Raw genomic sequence first — 6,787 nt, 5'->3', positions numbered from 1 at the left:
GAGCGCGAGAGAGAGCGCGAGAGAGAGCGTGAGAGAGAGCGTGAGAGAGAGCGCGAGAGAGAGCGCGAGAGAGAGAGAGCGAGAGAGAGAGCGCGAGAGAGAGAGAGTGCGCGAGAGAGAGCGCGAGAGAGAGAGAGCGCGAGAGAGAGAGAGCACAAGAGAGAGAGAGCGCGAGAGTGAGAGCGCAAGAGAGAGAGCGCGAGAGAGAGAGCGTGAGAGAGAGAACGCGAGAGAGAGGGAGCGCGAGAGAGAGGGAGCGCGAGAGAGAGGGAGCGCGAGAGAGAGGGAGCGTGAGAGAGAGGGAGCAAGAGAGAGAGGGAGCGTGAGAGAGCGAGAGAGAGAGAGCGAGAGAGAGAGAGCGAGAGAGAGCGAGAGAGAGAGCGCGAGAGAGAGAGCGCGAGAGAGAGAGCGCGAGAGAGAGAGCGCGAGAGAGAGAGCGCGAGAGAGAGCGCGAGAGAGAGAGCGCGAGAGAGAGAGCGCGAGAGAGAGAGCACAAGAGAGAGAGAGAGAGCGAGAGAGAGAGCGTGAGAGAGAGAGAGCGAGAGCGAGAGAGAGAGCGCGAGAGAGAGAGATCATGAGAGAGAGAGCGTGAGAGAGAGAGAGAGAGCGCGAGAGAGAGAGAGCCCGTGAGAGAGAGAGCGAGAGAGAGTGAGAGCGAGAGAGAGAGAGCGAGAGCGAGAGTGCGTGAGAGAGAGAGCGCAAGAGAGAGGGAGCGCAAGAGAGAGAGAGTGCAAGAGAGAGAGAGAGCGTGAGGGGGAGAGCTAGAGAGAGAGAGCGCGAGAGAGAGGGAGCGCAAGAGAGAGCACAAGAGAGAGCGCGAGAGAGAGCGCGAGAGAGAGCGCGAGAGAGAGCGCGAGAGAGTGCGCGAGAGAGAGCGCGAGAGAGAGCGAAAGAGAGAGCGTGAGAGAGAGCGTGAGAGAGAGCGTGAGAGAGAGCGTGAGAGAGAGCGTGAGAGAGAGCGCGAGAGAGAGCGCGAGAGAGAGCGTGAGAGAGAGCGCGAGAGAGAGAGCGCGAGAGAGAGAGAGTGCGAGAGAGAGAGCGCGAGAGAGAGAGAGCGCGAGAGAGAGAGAGCACAAGAGAGAGAGAGCGCGAGAGAGAGAGCGCAAGAGAGAGAGCGCGAGAGAGAGAGAGCGTGAGAGAGAGAGCGCAAGAGAGAGAGCGCGAGAGAGAGAGAGCGTGAGAGAGAGAACGCGAGAGAGAGGGAGCGCGAGAGAGAGGGAGCGCGAGAGAGAGGGAGCGCGAGAGAGAGGGAGCGCGAGAGAGAGGGAGCGCGAGAGAGAGGGAGCGTGAGAGAGAGGGAGCGCAAGAGAGAGAGGGAGCGTGAGAGAGCGAGAGAGAGAGAGCGAGAGAGAGAGCGCGAGAGAGAGCGCGAGAGAGAGAGCGCGAGAGAGAGAGTGCGAGAGAGAGTGAGATTGAGAGAGCGAGAGAGTTTGAGAGAGAGAGCACGAGAGAGAGGGAGCGCGAGAGAGAGTGAGAGAGGGAGAGAGCGAGAGAGCGAGAGAGAGAGCGAGCGAGAGCGAGAGAGAGAGAGCGAGAGAGAGAGCGAGAGAGAGAGAGCGAGAGAGAGAGAGAGAGCGCGAGAGAGAGAGCGCGAGAGAGAGAGCGCGAGAGAGAGAGCGCGAGGGAGAGCGCGCGAGAGAGAGAGCGCGAGAGAGAGAACGCGAGAGAGAGAGCGCGAGAGAGAGAGCACAAGAGAGAGAGAGAGAGCGAGAGAGAGAGCGAGAGAGAGAGAGCGAGAGAGTTTGAGAGAGAGAGCGCGAGAGAGAGGGAGCGAGAGAGAGCGCGAGAGAGAGAGCGCGAGAGAGAGAGCGCGAGAGAGAGAGCGCGAGAGAGAGAGCGCGAGAGAGAGAGAGAGAGCGCGAGAGAGAGAGCGCGAGAGAGAGAGCGCGAGAGAGAGCGCGAGAGAGAGAGCGCGAGAGAGAGAGCGCGAGAGAGAGCGCGCGAGAGAGAGAGCGCGCGAGAGAGAACGCGAGAGAGAGAGTGCGAGAGAGAGAGCACAAGAGAGAGAGAGAGAGCGAGAGAGAGAGCGCGAGAGAGAGAGAGCGAGAGAGAGAGAGCGAGAGAGAGAGAGCGAGAGAGAGAGACCGAGAGAGGGAGAGCGCGAGAGAGAGAGCGCGAGAGAGAGAGCGCGAGAGAGGGAGCGCGAGAGAGGGAGTGCGACAGGGAGAGAGAGAGTGCGAGAGAGTGAGTGCGCGAGAGAGAGAGAGGGCAAGAGAGAGAGAGAGCGTGAGAGAGAGAGAGCACGAGAGAGAGAGAGAGAGTGAGAGAGGGAGAGAACGAGAGAGAGAGAGCGAGAGGGAGCGCGAGAGAGAGAGAGAGAGGGCACGAGAGAGAGAGAGCGCGAGAGAGAGAGCGCAAGAGAGAGAGAGCGAGAGAGAGAGCGCGAGAGAGAGAGCGCGAGAGAGAGAGCGCAAGAGAGAGAGCGCAAGAGAGAGAAAGCGTGAGAGAGAGAGAGGGAGAGAGCGAGGGAGAGAGAGCGCAAGAGCGAGAGAGCACAAGAGAGAGAGAGCGCGAGAGAGAGAGCGCGAGAGAGAGAGCGCGAGAGAGAGAGCGAGAGAGAAAGAGAGCGAGAGAGAGAGAGAGCGAGAGAGAGAGAGAGAGCGAGAGAGAGAGAGCGCGAGAGAGAGAGAGAGCACGAGAGAGAGAGAGCGAGAGAGAGAGCGAGAGAGAGGGCGCGAGAGAGAGAGCGCGAGAGAGAGGGAGCGCGAGAGAGAGAGAGTGAGAGAGAGAGTGCGAAAAAAGTCAAGAGTTAGAGAAAGATGGAGAGAGCGAGAGAGCACGAGCGCAAGTGAGAGTGAGTGTGAGCGAGAGAGAGTGCGCAAGAGGGTGAGAGAGAGCGAGAGCCTGAGAGAGCATAAGAGAGAGTGTGAGAGAGAGTGGGGAGAACGCGAGAAACAGCACGAGAGAGAGCGCACAAGGGAGAGCATGCGAGCGAGCGCGAGAGAGAGCACGAGAGAGAGATAGTGCGAGAGAGCACGAGGAAGTAAGAGAGAGCGAGAGAACAAGAGAGCGAGAGAGAATGAGAAATAGAGAAGGATAGATAGAGAGCGAGAGTGAGCGTGAGTGAGAGATAGAGAGTGGGAGACCGAGAGAGAGCAAGAAATAGAGCGGGATAGACGGAGAGAGAGAGAGAGAGATAATGTGAGTGCGAGTGAGAGAGAGATAGAGAGAGAAAGAGAGAAAATGTGCAGATGGATGAAATGTATCAGTGGAAAAAAGGGGATTAGCAAAAGATGATCGAGGTGGATGAGAGAGACAGAGGGAGAAAGAAGAACAGACTCAGAGGACATAGAGGAGGGAATAGAGTTGAGGGAAGATGGAGGGAGAGGAAATAGCACAGCAAGAGGGAAGAGGGAAGAAGGGAAAAGAAAGATCGGAGGAGAGAATGGAAATGAGAAAAGGGATTCGCCAGGAAAGGGGAACAGAGAGAGAGAGAGAGAGAGAACTATCCTTCACACAGTTACAGCAGCCTCGTATATCAGAGAGAGAGAGATATAGAACACAGGACACTGGGGAGCGAGCAACAGGACATTCAGGTCAGAGATATAAATACTGGCTCACGAGGAATGGGCACATTGCTGGGCAGGGGCAGAATGCCCACCCTGCCTCGCCCGCCAATCAGCAGCGAGTGCCTTCCCCCAGCCACGTGGCCCCGCACTTCTCCAGAACGTCTGGCAGCAGTTCCAGGACCTGCCGCATTCCGCCTCGCCTGTGCCAGTCACTTAAATAGAACAAGGTCACCAGCGACACAGGAATCACCTTCAGTCAACACTGCCTCGCCACACTCCAACCGCAAACTTCTCCGCCGCGAGAGAAGAGGAGGCCAGAGGCACCCCTCGAGAGTGAGGGAGGAAAAAACACTACCGCCCTCATTACCTCAGCAACCCCCCCTTCCCTCTCTACCTCCAGTAGCCCATCCAATCCCCCCCCCCCCCCGCCCCACCCCCCCCACTTTCTCTCCTGACCCCCTTAGAGTTTGCCAATTCTCCGGATGTAAATCTAGACGGATTGCAGGACTTTCTGCCACGCTCGTCCCAAAATCCCGCCTGAGGTCAACGGACCTTTCCTTGTCCACCCCCCACCCCCCCCCCCCAACCACCCCTCGCCCCCTACTATTCCCATGGCAGGCGGGACGGGAAAAGTCTCCCTCCCCCCGGCCCCCAGAGAGTATGTCACACAGAAGGGATGAAACCCATTCGGCCCATCGATGCCAGCACCGGCTCTTTGGGGAGGGCGATGGCCTAGTGGGATTATCGCTGCACTATTCATCCAGAAACTCAGCTAATGTTCTGGGGACCCGGGTTCGAATCCCGCCACGGCAGATGGTGGAATTTGGATTCAATAAAAAATATCTGGAATTAAGAATCTACTGATGACCCATTGTCAATTGTCGGAAAAACCCATCTGGTTCACGAATGTCCTTTAAGGAAGGAAATCTGCCGTCCTTACCCAGTCTGGCCTACATGTGACTCCAGAGCCACTGCAATGTGGTTGACTCTCCGGGTCCGGGGTCCGGGTCCATAGGACTCTTAAATCGGCCTCGCAGGTGGAGGATGCGGTCAAGAAGGCGTACGGCGTACTAGCCTTCATTAGTCGAGGGATTGAGTTTAGGAGTCGGGAGATAATGCTGCAGCTTTATAGGACCCTGGTTAGACCCCACTTGGAGTACTGCGCGCAGTTCTGGTCACCTCATTACAGGAAAGATGTTGAAGCCATTGAAAGGGTGCAGAGGAGATTTACAAGGATGTTGCCTGGATTGGGGGGCATGCCTTATGAGGATAGGTTGAGGGAGCTTGGTCTCTTCTCCCTGGAGAGACGAAGGATGAGAGGTGACCTGATAGAGGTTTACAAGATGTTGAGAGGTCTGGATAGGGTAGACTCTCAGAGGCTATTTCCAAGGGCTGAAATGGTTGCTACGAGAGGACACAGGTTTAAGGTGCTGGGGGGTAGGTACAGAGGAGATGTCAGGGGTAAGTTTTTCACTCAGAGGGTGGTGGGTGAGTGGAATCGGCTGACGTCGGTGGTGGTGGAGGCAAACTCGTTGGGGTCTTTTAAGAGACTTCTGGATGAGTACATGGGATTTAATGGGATTGAGGGCTATAGATAGGCCTAGAGGTAGGGATATGATTGGCGCAACTTGTGGGCCGAAGGGCCTGTTTGTGCTGTGGCTTTCTATGTTCTATGTTCTATGACTCTCAACTGTCCTCGGGTAACTAGGGATGGGCAATAAATGCTGGCCCAGCCAGCGACGCCCAAGTCCCATGAATGAATACAAAAAAAACCTGATGTCCGGGGTCATTACCCCCCCCCCCCCCCCATCCCTGGGAAGGTGAGGATAGTGGGGTCGGGTGGGGTGGAGTGGGAGAGGTGGGTCAGTACTGAGGCCTCGGCAGTAGGCCCATCTGAGACATCCTCTCTCCAGGAGGAAGCTGACACTGGATTCACTTCCAGGGTCGTGCCCTTCAGTCTCAGTCTAAAAACTGAACCAATTGAGAGACTGAAGGGTGCTGTAAACGCCCCAGAGTTACCTGGATCAGATAGCACCTTGCCCGAGGGGCACATCTCTCCCTGAGCAACAGGAAGAGGCCATTCAGCCCCTTCATGGCTATTCTGTCACTCAATCAAATCTGATCATCTTTTTTTTACAGATGCACCACAGAAAGCATCCTTTCCGGATGTATCACAGCTTGGTATGGCTCCCATCTGCCCAAGACCGCAAAAAACTACAAAGGGTCGTGAACGCAGCCCAATCCATCACACAAACCAGCCTCCCATCCATTGACTCTGTCTACACTTCCCGCTGCCTCGGCAAAGCAGCCAGCATAATTAAGGACCCCACGCACCCCGGACATTCTCTCTTCCACCTTCTTCCATCGGGAAAACGATACAAAAATTTGAGGTCCCATACCAACCGACTCAAGAACAGCTTCTTCCCTGCTGCCGTCAGACTTTTGAATGGACCTACCTTGCATTAAGTTGATCTTTCTCTAAACCCTAGCTATGACTGTAACACTACATTCTGCACCCTCTCCTTTCCTTCTCTATGAACGGTATGCTTTGTGTGTATGGCGCGCAAGAAACAATACTTTTCACTGTATCCCAATACAATGTGACAATAATAAATCAAATCTAATCTCTGCTTTATATCCATACCAAAATAAAAAGCTAATCACCTGTATCCCAGACTTACAACTCAAGAGGAGACGATGGCGGAGTGGTATTAATGCTAGACTCTTGATCCAGAAACTCAGTTAATGTTCGAGGGGCCCGGGTTCGAATCCCATCACAGGAAATGGTGGAATTTGAATTTTTTTTAAAATCTGGGATTAAGAATCTACTGAGCACTGCTGCCTCACAGCGCCAAGGACCCGGGTTCGATTCCTGCGCTTGGGTCACTGTGTGTGCAGAGTCTGCACATTCTCCCCGTGTCTGCGTGGGTTTCCTCCGGGTGCTCCGGTTTCCTCCCACAGTCCAAAGATGTGCAGGTTAGGTGAATTGGCCGTGCCGAATACTCCCTCAGTGTACCCGAACAGGCGCCGGAGTGTGGTGACGAGGGGAATTTCACAGTACCTTCATTGCACTGTTAATGTAAGCCTACTTGTGACACTAATAAATAAACTTTACTGATGACCATGAAACCATTGTCAATCGACAGAAAAACCCATCTGTTTCACTCATATCCTTCCGGGGAGGAAATCTGCCATCCTTACCCGGTCTGGCCTACACATGGCTCCAGAGCCACAGCAATGTGGTTGACTCTAAAACTGGCCTCCAACCGATCAGAGAA

The sequence above is a fragment of the Mustelus asterias genome, unplaced genomic scaffold (assembly GCF_964213995.1).
Source record: "Mustelus asterias unplaced genomic scaffold, sMusAst1.hap1.1 HAP1_SCAFFOLD_1775, whole genome shotgun sequence".
NCBI lineage: Eukaryota > Metazoa > Chordata > Chondrichthyes > Carcharhiniformes > Triakidae > Mustelus > Mustelus asterias.
The sequence above is the reverse complement of the archived record's forward strand: the minus strand, read 5'-3'. Positions refer to the sequence as shown.